Source organism: Triticum urartu, chromosome 1A (genome assembly GCF_056163025.1).
Source record: "Triticum urartu cultivar PI428250 chromosome 1A, HENAU_Tu73, whole genome shotgun sequence".
In the NCBI taxonomy this organism is placed as follows: Eukaryota; Viridiplantae; Streptophyta; class Magnoliopsida; order Poales; family Poaceae; genus Triticum; species Triticum urartu.
Window position 1 is genome coordinate 287614993 of NC_141873.1, and position 16050 is coordinate 287631042.

Genomic DNA, 16050 nt, shown 5'->3' on the forward strand with positions numbered 1-16050 from the left:
AAAATCAATTGATTCGTCATGGTAGAGAAGAAAAACGGCGCACGGACCGTACTCGAGCTTCGGATCAATGTCCCCAGAAGCAAGGAGTATGCCTGCGTGTTTCGACAAGAACACCGAAAAAACCTAATTCAGCTCTACGTAAGATAGCAAAAGTACGGTTGAGCAATCGACATGATATATTTGCTCACATTCCAGGCGAAGGTCATAATTCGCAGGAACATTCTATAGTATTAGTCAGAGGAGGTAGAGTGAAAGATTCGCCAAGTGTGAAATCCCATCGTATTCGAGGAGTCAAGGATTTGCTGGGAATTCCGGATCGTAGAAAGGGAAGATCTAAATATGGTGCAGAAAGACCTAAATCGAAATGAATGGAAGATGCCTCTGGAACTTTTTGGTTCTTTTTTGGGGGCGATATGGAAGCAGCTAGCTCCCTTTCCCTTATTACGTTACCATTTCTCTCCGCTATTCTTCGCTTAGAAGGGCTTGAGAACGAAATAAAAGTCAATCCTCTCACCAATGAAGCGCATAGGGATAGGATGCTCAAGCCCCTTGATGAGATTATTATCGATCCGAACGATCCACAGAATGCAGGGGTAATCCTTGCTTCCAGGATACGCGTCGAGATTAATAAAATCGTGGACGATATCGATCCGTATTGGCTAACCGACCTTTCCTCTAATATAAGCGCGCTTTCTGAAGCAGTGCATGGAGGGGTGGAATGGGATCATCGGGTCGAATATCGCCGTCAGGCTTTGGCGGATTTGCAAGAATTTGGTGCAAATGATTTGGTCTTTAAAAGGGCTGTGAGGGACGTGTGGCCTTCGTCGATGGGAAATCCATCGTATGCGTTACAAATCCACTAGCATTTTGTTCGTGAAAGAATGTTCTTGTTTTTCGTTGGAAAAACCAACGCCGATCTAAAACTAAGTCTCCCTTTCTCTTTTGTTTGGGAGCAGAGCTGACTTTTCCGTGCTACCCCATCCCATGTTACCGTTTCAAAATAACAATCCTCTCTTATTATACGCTTCATCTACCGAACCTGATTTGACACTCATTTTCATACTTTTTTTTGATATTATCTCCTCTGACGAAGACGAATTGGCAGAAATTTCCTTTTTGCTGCACGAGTGTAGTTTCTATGATCTCAATTGCCAAATGGCTCTCGAGTTTATAAATCTTATGAACGAAGCCCCACTATATTGATATATATTCGTAGTTGGGATTCGTCGTTTCTTCGTAGTTGTCGCAATCACTTCAAGCAGTGGAAAGAACCAAAAATGTGCGAAAAGTCCTTGGGCTGTTGAACAGAATCCAACCACACTAGAATGGTTGGTACAAAGCCCTCCGGCCTTTCATACTTTTGGAGAACTTCCTGCGGTAAAAGAGACAAAAAGCTAGGCGCATATGCGTCCTAACTATTGCCTCTTTCTGGCTCCGTATTGAAAACTCGAATTGGTAGGTTTCTCGAAGTAGTTTTAGTAGGTTTCTCAGGAAATAGAGATGTCGAGGACCCTACTTACCTACCGGGTAGGTGGGGGGGAATAAGAGTGGGAACGAGGGCTTCTTTCACTTGTTTGTTTTCCTACAATGGTATCTCCGAACTCAACAGCTCCCGCGATTTGGAGCGATAGCGAATTCATACGAGGACTACGAAGCGAATAATTGCATTCCTTCCAGGAGGTCGAGTGCATGCTTTCCTCGGTTTCGAATCAAGGGACAAAGATAGATCCTCGGTAACGGCAAAGGGGATAGCCTTGCTTTTGAACATTCATGTGCATATATTTTCATTAGATGTGCAATCGAAATCAGTAGGAGAGAAACTTTCATCCCTATATTTCCACTGAAATGGAATTAGCGATACCTTTGCTTTTAGTTTGAATTCATGAATCCTGTTTCTAGTGGCGAGTAACTACTACGAAAGGTACGGAAAACGGGAAAGGCAAAGCACAGGAAAGAAGAATATATTCAATAATGTCATCCTTGTTTCGGTACCGGATTCAACTTGTCGAGGCTTCTGCTCGTAACGTCACTCACTGGATCAAATCAAAGGGCTCGGTTTCTGCTCCTCGGCAAAGGCAAAGTCAATTCAATAGGAATCTGAATCCTAAAAGGCAAGACCCAAACCACCGGTCGATCAACAGTTCTTCTTTCACTTCCATCTCTTGATACCTGTTTTCTTGCTTTTCTTACCACTGCTGTAGTGAACCGCATCTCTAAGCACCGGGAGTCGTGAACCGCGCACAAGGTCCTTCTTAAACTAGAAATAAGTGAAATAATTGTTCTGGGTCACCTTGGCTTTTGTGTTCAGTAGTTAGTAGGGGAAGTTGCCCGGCTTGGTATCTCTCTTCCCTGTAGAAAACCAATCACAAGTCCCTCCTTATTTTCACTCCAAAAAGCTGGAAAAAGAGCAAATCTCGGATAGCCTAACTTGTTTTTGCCCTGGAAAAGGCAGCTACTATCCCTGCTGGATTTCCAGAAAACGGAATGTACCTAGGGAACCCTATTGATCAGATCAGAGACTGAACCTAGTGATCTTTCTCCTGCTGGCAAGCATCGATACCTGTCTCCTAATGAATTGATCTTCTCTTGGGCTCTGATTCACACAATCGGAAAGCCCTTGCGATGTGGGTCACCCTTTTCCTCTATACATCTGTTCAGCAAAGGGGGCTTGCTATTCTCTGCAATTGAAGGTTGGGCCTACATATCTCTTATTTGTGTGGATCAACCATCCAACCTTTCTTCTTTCTTTCCATAAAAGCGTAGGTAGAATGCGTATAGTAATGGTAGAGCTGATGTATGGCTAAGCAGGGCTGATGGAGCTCTTGGAAAGAAGTCAGTATCCAGCTTATCCCTAGTCTAGCACTCTGCTGTGAAGTCAGAAACCCATTAACAAGCAAGGCTGTAGTGAACCTCTTCCTTAAGGGATTGTGGAATGCACACATCCCGGAATACAGTTGGGTGATCCATTAAGCTAAGCAAGAGCTATGAACAACCTAGTGACGCGGTGGCAAGCATCGATACGAGGAAGGTGATAGATCAGATACGATTTCCTTCATAGGATACTCTTTTTCCTTCGGATTGTGGAATGATAGGAAGGGCCTAATAGTAGTGATTTAGTGCGATGTGAGGTGCCCCGCGCGTGAGACTTTCTGAGGTTAAGAAAATAATAACAGGGCGGCTTTCTTAGACTCGGCTCTATAGCACTCTTTGAGTAAGTTCGTTAACGAGGTAGCAGTTCTACACGAATGAAAACAGACCTATCTTCTCTTTCTTGGGCGGGGCACCAAATTCATGTATCTTTACCAATTAACCAATTTCTTGACGCTAGGGTGGATCCTAAAGAGATACCACTTCCTCATGAATTTATCTTGAATCGGGACCTTTTGCCTCAATCTTTATCAAAGTTTTGGTATCTAGCTTATCCAGCTACAGTATAGTATACTCCTTCCTTGCTCGATAGAGCTCTTTGAATCCGCTTCAACTAAATGCGTAAAATAGAGTAATTTCTTCAAAAGCCAGTTTCTTTTGAGAAGGCAGGAGGCCCATAGCGAGTTACAATAGTGCCAGTTCTTGTACGGAAGGCCGTAATTCCGGTAACCTCGACTGCTCTAAGAATGATCCGGGCTAGCCGGGCACATCACATCAAAGTTAGGTCATTTGTCAAAAATATGGCAAATAGCTCAGTTGGTTTGGTAAGGGAGCTATTCTCTCACTTAAACCACTCCCATATTAGGTATTCTATCTCGTCTTAAAGTTCCCCCGCATTACCCATAACTTACCACCTGTATCTCCAGAACTCAAATCGCAAAATGACAATGCTTTCGATAGTCTGTACTAAATTACTTCGTACGAATGCACATCTTGGCCGTCGGATAGCTGATCACCATTTCAAAGTCTATATCCGTGGTTCAAGAAATGGAATTGCTATTCTCGATTCAGACAAGACACTGATTTGTTTACGAAACACTCTTCATTTTATAGGATCTCCCAGTCGTCAAAAAGGCCGTTCCTTCTTTTTAAAGACCAATCATTTATTTATTTATGAGATAACGGAAGAAATGGCGAGCTATTTAAGAAGCTATTTAAGAAATGTGAATTCTCATTGTTTTGATGATTCTCAATGGAAGATCGGGGCGTTTTTGACCAAATCTTTTGCAAATAAAAAAAATTCCGTTCAAGAAAGAAGAAGATCAATTTTGGGTTGAACCAACAACCTGATTGTGTGGTTATTCTGAATGCAGATAGAAAGTCTTCGGTCATACTGGAAGCTGATCGATCACAAATACCTATTCCATCCTTAGTTGATTCTACGATCCCATGGGAATCCTATAAAAGAATCACTTATCCCATCCCAGCGAATGATCCTATACAGTTCATATATCTATTTCATCATTCGATCATGAAAACAGTGATTCTTGAACAGAATGCGATTAGTAGAGAAGCGCAATCTCTCAGAGTCACTTTGAGTACGGGGAAGTCCGCAGGAGGGATGAGATCCGCCTGCTACTCCACCTCTTCTTCTTCCCTAATAGACGAAGAAGAAAATAGGGCCAAGGCGCTATTGGAGATGCGCAAAAAATATCCATCGGGAGATGGCGCTGACGCTGATGCTAATGCTCGCAAGGCGGTTTTGCAGGCAATTTCTAAAAATACTTTTTTTTCGTTGAGCTCATAACCCGGTTTGGGCCGATTGACTCTGAGAGCGATCGAGGGGTCGCGGGCTCACACCTTGCTTTTGCGCATAGGATCGAAGAGATCCTAGAATTTAATGGAAAGAGCAGCGGCTCTCTGAAAGACCTCATTGATCTTAAATTGGATTTGGAAGACGCCTCTAAAAGAGAGGAGATTCTACTTCCATATTTTTCCTCAAAAAAAGAGGCAAAGTCCTAGCGTGATACAAAAATAAATAATGGGCAAGGGCGGGGAATGATAGGTTCATAGATGTGGAGTAATCAGTTCTTCATTTGAAGAGTTAGTTGGCTGGCCTACCGGCCCGCAGATGTAGAGAGGTTGCCCCCACCATCCTCTTGAACTGCGAAATCAAAGTCGCGATCTGATAGGTATCTATCCTGACCATGCATCTGGAAAGCGCCGGTTCGATTCCGGCTCGTGACATGAAGAAGAAGTCCCAAACAGGGATCAGATGAGTTTGCACAGCGTTACTTTGTTGACGGAAAATCAAATTGTTCTTCCGGTTCAATGAAGACTATGCTTATTTTCCTTTCTCTTACCGGTCTGTGTTCTATCATGGACCTGTATTCCGTTCCTCGAATCGAGACTTTCTTTTGGTATGATTTTGATACGAGTTTTCTATCAAAACTCTATGCCATCAATCACTATCCCCGTTTCTGCCCGGACGATTCCTTCAAATAAATAAAAAGAAAAGTGAAGAGGAAAATGCATAACCAGAAGAAAAAGATATCGTGATGTAAAATGATCATGGGGACACATTGTTTTTAGGACCGACAATTTCCTGCACTGCTTAAACCAAGAAAAAGATACATACTAGTTTTCATAGGTAGGCCTCTCTCTCCTACAGAATAGGTTTTTCCAAAAACTACCCATGGGATTTCTTTGTCTTTTCCTTATCTTTTGTCCGGTGAAGAATCTCCTGCTGCAGAGATAAGATGAATGGCTTCGAGATACCATCACTCGTCATTGCCAAGGAAATGAATTGCAAATTGGCTACTTATAGTCTACACTTCCCCTGATTCTCCACGATGACCCGCATTCATTGATTGAGAGAATAAGCTGAAGATAGATCCATTGCGATATTGGTTTGGAAGAGAAGCCGTGGAGACAGCTCATTGTTCCTATGTCCGGAATTGTTAAAGAATGAAGGTACCCCGTTGACTATGTCGGGTAATGCCGACTTAGGTTATCCCTAAAAACACTATCAACCACATCATAACTGTTTGCTTTCGCTTTCCTCGCAGAGTTGGTTCTAGCTTTCACCGAAGCATTTCGTCGCTTGCTACGCCCTTCCTCGTCTCTGGGTGCCATCCTTTCTCCTGCATTTTCATGCACATAAGCATAGCTCCAACCACTTTTCATGCTTAGAAAATGCTGTAATGAGGGTGCTGAATGTATACGGATCTGGCGCAAGATCTCTGTCTGCCTTTTCTTTCAGCTGATCCTCTACCTAATGGTTCAGACCCTGGCAGACACCGGTGCGAGAACAGAGGCAAGTCAACTATACCAGCATTTCTGAAGATAGGCAACTCTTTGTTTCTGAAGATAGGAATTCCAGATAAATAGATCTGCATTCAAGTTTTAGGCTTGTGTCCTTTCATCTAGAATGGCTGCTGCTTGGTCTTCAGTGAGCAAAGTCATTTCCTCAATAGAGTTCTTTGCCCGACAAAAGTGAATCTTGATCTTTCTTCTTGATAGTTTGTGATCGAGCCAATCTCACAATTTCGATCTTGCTACTACCACTATAGCCCTGAGTGACTATGGCTACCTGAACTGAAGGAGTTCCCACAAGACCTGTGAATGTCAACTTCACTCTAAGGGTAAAGCATGCTCGCTCCTTCGCTCGTACGAACAATCAGTCGTTGCTGGGAGCTCTATCCTCCTCGCACTACTAAAAACAGGGTGAAAGAATCTCCCGCGTTCAGTCTGTGGAGGCCGACCATCATAGTCGTCTCTACACCAAGTTGGTCTTAAAGTCTACCCGGGCTAGCTTCTTCATTCTTCGATCAGGGGCGGGCTTCTTCCCTTATATATGATGACTTAGATAGATAAACTTCTTTGATCCATTCATTGATAAAGTCTTCGGGGGCTGTTTACCTTTTGAATCGACAGTAGAGTAGGTTTGATCTTGCTTTCTCAATCTTTCTCTGATCCTAGCCGTGTAGTAGATCCGGCTTTATTCGGCTAAAAAGAAGTGTGTGTGGCCGTCGTATCTGCTCGCCCCCTTCTTCATTCATCCATTTAGGTAAGAATGGATCCAGGGAACCTGGCTCGGGAACAGCCCTGAAAAAACATAGTAAGAGAGTCCAATCTCTGAAATATAGCATTTGATCTCCTAAGTAGCAGTAGTAGAGGGCTTAGTATCTGACTTGATCCAATAGAGTCAGAACACACAGTAGATCCAGATTCCACACCTTGCTGTGGACTGGGGAGAGAGCAGCTCTTCGAAGCTGGGCGTTCTGTGTGATTATGGAGGAACTGTAGTACTCGCCCCAAAATGCAAGCCGGGATAGATACTTAAAGAAAGGGGGAGCGGTGGGCCTTCAAAAAGGAGCGAGGGAGTGATGGGCAACCTTTTTCTATATGTTGCTCGTGAGCCGCCAAGTACCAGTCTCGCAACAGTACTGACGTTAAAGGATCGGTCCTTCACTTGCGGATCGTTCGCGAGTCGAACTCGCTCTCTTGCCACGCCTTTGACTCACGAACTCGAGTTGGATTCATTCACTGCTGACTTTTTTGAGGATCGTTCGTTCTTCACTCTCTTGCTATTACCCGCAGGGAGCGCAGCAACCGACGGTGCATATTATCATATAGAAAGAAGCGAAGCGTAGCGATTCATACTACCGGAAAAGTGTCGCTAACCGCTAGGCAATAGAGTCAGCTTACAGGGTGGGGCGCAAGCAAGCATAGCGAATCACATAGAGTTGCCCCTACCTGCCAGCGTGCAGATAGATAGGGCGGGCGAGCGCAGGGATGGATGTCTGAGCGGTTGAAAGAGTCGGTCTTGAAAACCGAAGTATTGATAGGAATACCGGGGGTTCGAATCCCTCTCCATCTGCGAGGTCATAAGTTCTCTCTTGCCTTATCTATAGATAAGAACGAATCTCCTCGACTCGACTGATATGATGGATGGAATGGGTAGAAGGTTGAGGTTATTGTGTGTTGATTTAGTTAGGACTTTGTCTCCCTTTCGTTATCTTCCGCCCCAGGTGGATGACCTGCGGGAGCTAAGTCGAAGATCTCGGTGTCGTCGTGAGTGGTTGATAAACAACGATTGTAGTTTGATTTAGGGAGTCCCAACCCTGTGAAGCTTAACAGACAAAGAAAACGATAGAGACTTCCGGGTATAGGGAGACCTTAATGAATCAAGTATTCAGGTGGCAGAGTTTTTAGCTACATAAGCGCTCAAATTCCTGAATACTTATTGCCCAAAAAATATGATCAACCCCAGGTACATTTATTAGGTTTTGATCTGAGGCTATCCTGGTCTGCAGGACCCAACACAAGTATTCATCCTTTCCAATCTGAAAAAGGTGTTGCCGAAAGCTTACCCTCTTCCACACGGATGCTACAGCCGCTATCACTTTTGCAGGAGGGGAATTACAGAGTTCGCCTCTCGACATCTTGTTTGGTAAGCGGAATTTTGACCCAGGTGCCCTAGTGTTGCCTAACCGTTCGGCCGGAGATGTCGGATGCGAGATCTTTAGCTACTTGTATTAATTTGCCGCAGTGTGCTTAGATACAATGGGCTGGCAGCTGAGGCTTGGCAGGATGGGGGAGTTAATTAAGGTCGAGGGAGCAGGAAAGAGTTTGTTATTCGCTATTGGCTTAGTATGGCCTATACATAATAGGGCCATGACGGTTTTGGCAAGGCCTTGAACTTCATATATCCCTTTTTTACTCAATCCAGAATACCGATAAAGTCAGATTGAATCATTTTGTCGACCTTTCCTTTGGATTTATTATCATAGGTAGTGTTCGAGATCGCCTCTGTGCGGTGAACGCTCGAATGTAGCTAACATCAGTTTTGTCCTCGCGTGGTTGAAGGAGATGCTGCTGCTGGATGGAATGCTTCCGGGGCGCCATGATCCTTCTATCATGAATAGAATAATCGAGGGCACTGACTGACTGCATCAATCATCGCTCAGTGAGCTATTAATTGCCGCCAATAGCGCTTCGCTTGCATGCAAGGCGGCTAATAAAAGCGCCAGGTAGACGCGCGGAGATGCATTTTTAGTACTGGTGGTACTGGACAAGCTCTAGGGGAATAATCTCTTTCTTATTTCTTTCTTATTTCTTTCCCATGACGACTAGGAACGGGCAAATCAAGAATTTCACTTCGAATTCCGGACCTCAACATCCTGCTGCTCATGGTGTTTCATGATCAATATTGGAAATGAACGGAGAAGTGGTGGAACGTGCGGAACCACATATTGGATCACTCCAGTGCGGCACGAAGCCGCTGACGCTGAGTAGGCTCCTATGCCGCTAGCACGGTGGAGGTTCCGTAGCGCGTCATGAGCACCGGGCAAAGGGACGGTTGAGCAACTCAAGCGAACCGCCCTACCTGACTTTGGATAAAGATAGAAGGGAGAAGGTTGTGAAGGTGGCCTCGTTATCCACACATCTGGTCGGAGGACCGACCTGGGTTTTCACGAGCGTAGGCGGGTCCTGGAGTGCCCGTCAAGGGCGCTAGCGCATACCCCGGGGTGATCATCACCACCTGCACCTCACATCTCGGCACAGTGGAATGTGTAACCTGCCTGCTGTCCAAGTCAACCATTGAATTTCCTGTAATTCATAGCGCCTAACAGAACGTAGCAGCAAGGGACAACCCACCCATACAGACAGCCTGCGGGGAGGATGGCACTACTGGCAAAGACCGTCTGGCGAAAACGCCGCAGGCGCGAAGCGTGGTGGGCCTGCGCCGGGGGAGCATAGGGAGGAAAGGGAGCCCGGACGGTGGAAGAGCCAGGGGAAGCCGGGTCATTTGACGGAAATGGAAGGTCCGAGCGGCTCATTCATTCTTGAAAAAAGAGGGGGGGAGCGAGCCAATGTATCAATGAATAGATACAGTCAACGGTATTAAGACAGCGCTGCCTACACGCGAATTAGCTTCCGAGGTCGAGCAGTCTCAATTTCACTACAGGATTTGTGAATGAATGCTGGGCTGGGCCACCTCAAATGGCGTGAGCCGCATGCGGGGAGACCCGCACGTACGGTTTTCAGGGGGATCCGGCCGGCCGGTGCCCACCCGACTAGAGGGACTGAGAAATTAATCGAGTACAAAACTTATCTTCAAGCTTTACCTTATTTTGATCGTTTAGAGGGCGATCGCGGAGTCACTGAATGAAGTCCTCCCTCCCTTTCTTTCGGAGGTGCTGACCCGCTGCGAGGCAGATATGACTAAGTGACATATTGAATATGGCGACGACTACAGCATGTCGTAGAAGGAGATAAGAGGTGGAGCCAACGACCCACTAAGACTCACGTATCTACAACTACATTCCCGAGCGGCAGTCAAACGGAGGCGTGAATGCAAGATGCCAGTGGAATGATCGACCGGACAGAGGCTAGGACAGCTTTCTTCCCACCGCGTCCTTCCTTGTGTGTCGGAGATACAAAGCGAGTGCACCGGAAAACAAGGGGAACTGAATCGATCTATTCCATGGCGAAGCATCCGAAGCATAACTGCACACTCACACGATCTTTGCCGAGAGATAGGAGCATTCGGTGGAACCGGTGAACTACACTTGCTTCTTGATAGATGTGTGGGACAGAGGGCTCGTGGTACCTGCTGCCCGCCCTTCCTCTGCTTTGATAACCGTGTGAACGGAGAGTGGGCAGAGCAAAAGGGAAGGAGGTCCTCATACGGAGTCGCACACTTGAGCAGTGCGGGAGACTGGAGAATGGGTCGAGTAAACTCCCTTAGGGCCGATTAAATCACAGACGAGGAACTTTTCTTTCTTTTTTTCTTTTTGATTTGAAGGGTATGTTCTCAAAAAAGAAAGGCAAAGGTAAATACTTCGAAGAGGCAGCTCGGTAGGGATGGAATGGTCAATAGTCAAGTCAAGGATGACTTCTTTGTTGGCGAAACGATGGGGGAGAGAAAGCACGCCAGTGATTCTCTGAGCCGGTCTTCATTTCCAATGCCTCGAGAAATAGGTCGAGATAGATGACAGCACCTTTTTATCCTCTTCCTTACCGGGAAGGCGCACTTCTCTTCTTCTTCTGGCCTTCACCTCCTGCCCGGCCCGGAAATAGAACCCAGCCCCCTTTCTGATCCATTCATTTCTGCAAGCAGGCGGGATCCAGAGCTAAGCCCCCCTCCTATTCGAAGACGGGTGTGGCCTCGCCCTTTTGCTCTTCCTTCGGTTTGGCTCCACGAAGGCGCCGCCTACACTAGGAGCCCCACTCATATTCAAAAGGCGCCCAGCTTTCAAGACGATGATAATAATTAGTCAACTTTTTCCAATATCATGGAATAGCATGGCCCGGGGCTAAGGTAACTCCAGTGGGAGAGCCGTGTTATGGGTGACCTTATTGCATGGTTCAGAGAGCACTTGTGTATGTGATGCAAGTGAACGTGTACGAAAAAGCTATCGTAAAGTTTCGTTGTTCGTTCCGTCGTTGACCCTATCTATGTTTCTACGATGGCCCAAGAACACGCTCATTCTTCAGCCGAGAGACTTTTGAATTGTGAGGTACCATTACGAGCTCAATATATAAGAGTGTTATTCTGTGAAATAACTCGAATTTCAAATCATTCACTTGCTTCAACTACTCATGCTATGGATGTGGGAGCATCAACTCCGTTCCTTTGGGCTTTTGAGGAGTGGGAGAAATTGTTGGAATTCTATGAAAGAGTCCCGGGAGCCAGGATGCATGCCAGTTTCATACGACCTGGTGGAGTGGCACAAGATCTGCCTCTTGGCTTATGTCGAGATATTGATTCCTCCACACAACAATTTGCTTCTCGTATCGACGAATTAGAAGAGATGTCAACCGGCAACCATATCTGGAAACAACGATTAGTGGATATTGGTACTGTCACTGCACAGCAAGCAAAGGATTGGGGATTCAGTGGTGTAATGTTAAGAGGTCGTGCGACATGAAGACATTGATAGCAATATGGGGGAAGTTCCCATCAGGCAACAACGGTTCTGCCTGACCCTACAAAAGCATGCATATGTTGTCAGTGAAGATTTTGTGTGAAGCCTTGGAGACGACGTACCCGGGGCTAGGGTGAGCTGAGGGGGGACAGCGTAAGTGAGCGAATGTGTGTAAGCCCAGTCAAAGATTCCTATTCTAGGCGGGGCGGGCCATCAACCTTCGAATGGTGTTGGTCCTACGGACCGTGAACGGATTCGCCTCTGGCCTCTGGGCACGTCGGAACCGCATGAGTTCACTGGGGTGGAGCACAGTCCGCCAAAATCGGCATAGGTTAGGTGCTATTGATGGAACATGGTAAGCCCATCTTTCTCCATATGAAAGTGCTGCGGGCACATAGAGATGTGGGTAGAGGAAGTCTCAAAAAGCGAAGGCCGAGCTGTAGGTCACGTGACCTGCACCGAAAAGGTGGCTGACTGGGCTTTCTCCTGGATCAAAGCGGATCAGCTCGCCAAATTCGTCGATCGAATCGGGCGCCCCGGAACGTCGAATGAAAGTGGTCTTTCTACAACCCTATTTATATGATTTTTAGGGCCCCTTTCCCCCTATCCCTCCCTTATGTTTAGGAGCGGGATCTGCCCAAGAACGACCTGTGGTGGTACAGAAGGCACGGACTCCGCAAGCGTCCCGCACCCTCTGAGAAAGAAACTCCTCAACCATCACAAGATAAAGAAGTATGACGCTCTGTGTCTGACTCTATTGGTCATAGTTCCTTGCTGTTGTGGCCGGTGCTCGTTTGCGCGTGTGTGAACCACCAGATCATAAGGAAAGATGCCTCTCGGGGCATCTGAGAATGATTTGAGCCGTATGAAGGGAAACTCCCACGTACAGTTTGTTTTGGGGGGGAAGGAGCCCGACAGGGTCCCCCCACTGACTTGGCCCGGGCCTAAGTGAAAGTGCAAAAGTGAAGTGGTGGGCCTACCCATCCCAACCTGGGGTATGCTAGGATTCGCGAAGAGCAGCACCTTACGATGTTCATGACCAATCGGATCTTGACGTACCAGTAGGTACCAGAGGAGATCGCTATGATTGTTACTGTATCCGTATCGTAGAGATGCGACAAAGTGTTTGGATCATTGTGCAATGTCCTAATCAAATGCCTAGTGGCATGATCAAAGCCGATGATCGTAAGCTATGTCCTCCATCACGATCTCGAATGAAACTATCCATGGAATCGTGCGCCGTGTGAAACGTAGATCATCGCCGTTCTTAACCGAGACTCAGGTTAAGCTCCGTCTCGGAACCGCCATGGGGTTAGGAGTAAAGCATCCTGAGGTTGGCGCATCTCATTGGGCGTGGAGAAGCATTGGGAACCCCAATATCTTTCTTCGGAGCAGTTTCTTTTCCCGTCCCCTCGCCCCGGCATAGCGCTTCGCTTCCGGTTCTTCGGAGGAATCAACTGACTTCTCCCTTCTTCATTGATCCGGGGGAAAGGGAACCGTCTACCAGTTGGGAAGCTAGACATCAAGGTTGTGGCTTGATGAGGATAACTAAGCTGACACGCCGGAGTTGGCTGCTGGCACAACAAGGTGGTGCCTTACCGCACCGCAGGCGCACGCGCGGTAGCGTTCGTGGTGGTGCTTCAGGATTCCAATGTACTGCGTCCAGGATCAGAACGAGCTTGCCGGCGGACCACTGCCATCCCATTCTTTAGTGAGCTGGAGCGCTGCCATCTTATCCACGGAAAACGCGTCAAGCTATCGCTTCGGGTCGAAGCACTAAAAGAAAAGGACCGGGAAACGCGGCGGCATAGGAACCACGGGAACCCAGGAGGGAGAAAGACGATGTACGGGATACGGGATCCTCGCAGTAGGCTGGACCAAAATCCAGCCGAGAGAGGGCAGCCTTTAGAAGCAACAGGTTGGGAAACCAAGAGAAGGCTTGCCTTTTCTTATCTTCTTCCCGGCACAAAAAGAGGGATTAGCATTATTGACCCCATGAGAAAGCACTAACACCTTCCTCATCGGGGCTCCGCGCACTGGGAAAAGGCTTCCGCGACAGGAAACCGGTTACTAGTTAGGAAGTGAACATAAGGTATCAAGAGGTCCCTCACAGTCAGGTGCAATGCAATTGCCCCCTATTAGTCAAGTACCCCTCTTCCTATTTAGTTTAGGGGTTAAGGCGAGAAATGGCTTGATGAACCCTTCCGTTCACCACGCACCGGCCCCATTCACTTGCAACTCGTAGAGGCTGTAAGTAAACAGTGCCCCACTAAATTCAAAGTGACGGTGGGGTTGAAAGACGAGAGTGCCTACCTCCGCGCCGAGAGTGCCCGCCCTTTCTGTCAAGTAGGCTACTTATTCCGGAACGCAGTCCGGAATAAGCATTCCTGTGTATATAGATATCTTCGATGCTGTCATTTCGACATGTCCGCTTCAACCCCTCTTTCGCCTCCCAAAAAGCAAAGTTGGCTTCACGAGCGCAGATGAGGAAGCGGGAGCAATAAAACCAAGAATCTCTTTCTTTTCTTTCCAAATACTTTATGAAGTTAAGGGGCAAAGAGAAGCGCTTTCGCTACTGAGAAAGCGAATGGTCAGCGCGAGGGTTCGACGACTTAGCCGAGCGTTAGCGACGCGTCATTCTCATAGCGAGGCGCTTCGAGTTAGCGAAGCGCTCTAGTAGCGTCGGAGACTATGTGCTATAATGCTGAACTAAGTACGTTCCGCCTTATCTATAGAAGCAGTCGACTGAGTTCTGAATGAATGGGATCCTTGGTGGGTAATGGCTCAATCTATAGATGGAAAGCCTTATGATGGGAAACTACCACGTTAGGTTTGGAGAGAGATGGGACCCGTTATAGTTTAGGGGGAGCAGATGCAAGCTTTTTCTTTCCATAGCCGGCCAAATGACTACCGGATCATCGGTCTACTCTACGTCAATTCACCATTTCAAACTTTAGACAGAAGGTTTTTCTGTACCAGCTCCTTCTACCTATACCGCAGTTGAAGCACCTAAAGGTGAATTTGGTGTCTTTCTTGTCAGTAATGGGAGTAATCGTCCCTACCGTTGTAAAATAAGAGCACCTGGCTTTGCCCATTCACAAGGACTCGATTCTATGTCCAAACATCACATGCCAGCAGATGTAGTCACCATCATAGGTACTCAAGATATTGTGTTTGGAGAGGTAGATAGATAGGACGTAGTCTTGCTCGATCAGGACCCTAGCTTTATTGCGAGCCAAAACTGCCTGAAAGAAGCAAAATGGAAAAGGATGCAAAATGCAATGGGATTCCTGATCCAATAAGAAATCCCAATTCGGAGTTTGTTTGGATCAAATTCCTATGTTATACTATTCCATTCTCGATGATGAATCGATTTGATAGATCAGATATTGTTATTCCAAATATTGATCCGATTCAGTATCATCAGAATGACAAAAGCTGACATAGTTACTAGTGGTTCGAGGAGAAATCCTTTCAATCATCAACGCCCTTTTCTACTAAAACTGCTATTCGTGATACCGGTCAAATCGACTATTCTCATCAACTTTGAGTCTCTTCCCTCTCATATGACTGTCAAAGTGGAGTTCCTTCTCTATAAGAAGAGCTGGTCTAGAGTGTGATTCGGATCAAAACAAATGGATGAGCCTCGTTTTGCTGAAGCAAGTGTACGCTGCACTAAGGAGTCGAGTCGACTTATCCGAACTTTCCTACCAAGTTCGAGCTCTTGCTCGCTCTATTTCGTGAGCTGAGCTATTTATACCGATATATACTATTGAGTGAGATGGAGAAAGACAATGGTGGTATTCCATAGGGAGATCCTGTGTTGGATGATAAAGAGGGTTTGCCTTTCGAGAAAGGGGCTTGGCTATCTCCATCTCCATGTTATAGGACGTATCAAATATATCTATCGATCTATACCATATGGTGAGCCAACTAACCCCCACTCCAATCCAATACTTGCTAGCGCAGGGAATCGATCATCTGTGGATGTTCAGCCAAAGACTCTAGCCCCGGATTCCGATAACTTCTACGATTCTCTCATTATTCAGTGTCCAGATGGAAGGGATGTTTGTTATTCACTTCGGTCAGAAGAGGAATTGACACTCAAGAGCACGCGTTTTATGTTTGCATTCCTATTTGAGAGTGCGCCTCCCTCCTATTTGGTTGGAAGTTTCCTGCTCAAGTTGAGAAAGCAAGGGCTGACCGGACTGCTGCTCACTCTTGCGCTTCAACGGCAGTATTGTCT

At 46.6% G+C, this 16050-nt stretch overlaps 2 pseudogenes; one reads left to right on the forward strand and one right to left on the reverse strand.

Annotated features, from left to right (window-relative positions):
- The first annotated feature begins 3809 nt into the window (after positions 1–3809).
- LOC125539743 (small ribosomal subunit protein uS2m pseudogene) lies at positions 3810–4975 on the forward strand (annotated as a pseudogene).
- A 4711-nt stretch (positions 4976–9686) lies between these two features.
- Positions 9687–10836, reverse strand: LOC147990900 (uncharacterized; annotated as a pseudogene).
- Positions 10837–16050: the final 5214 nt, after the last annotated feature.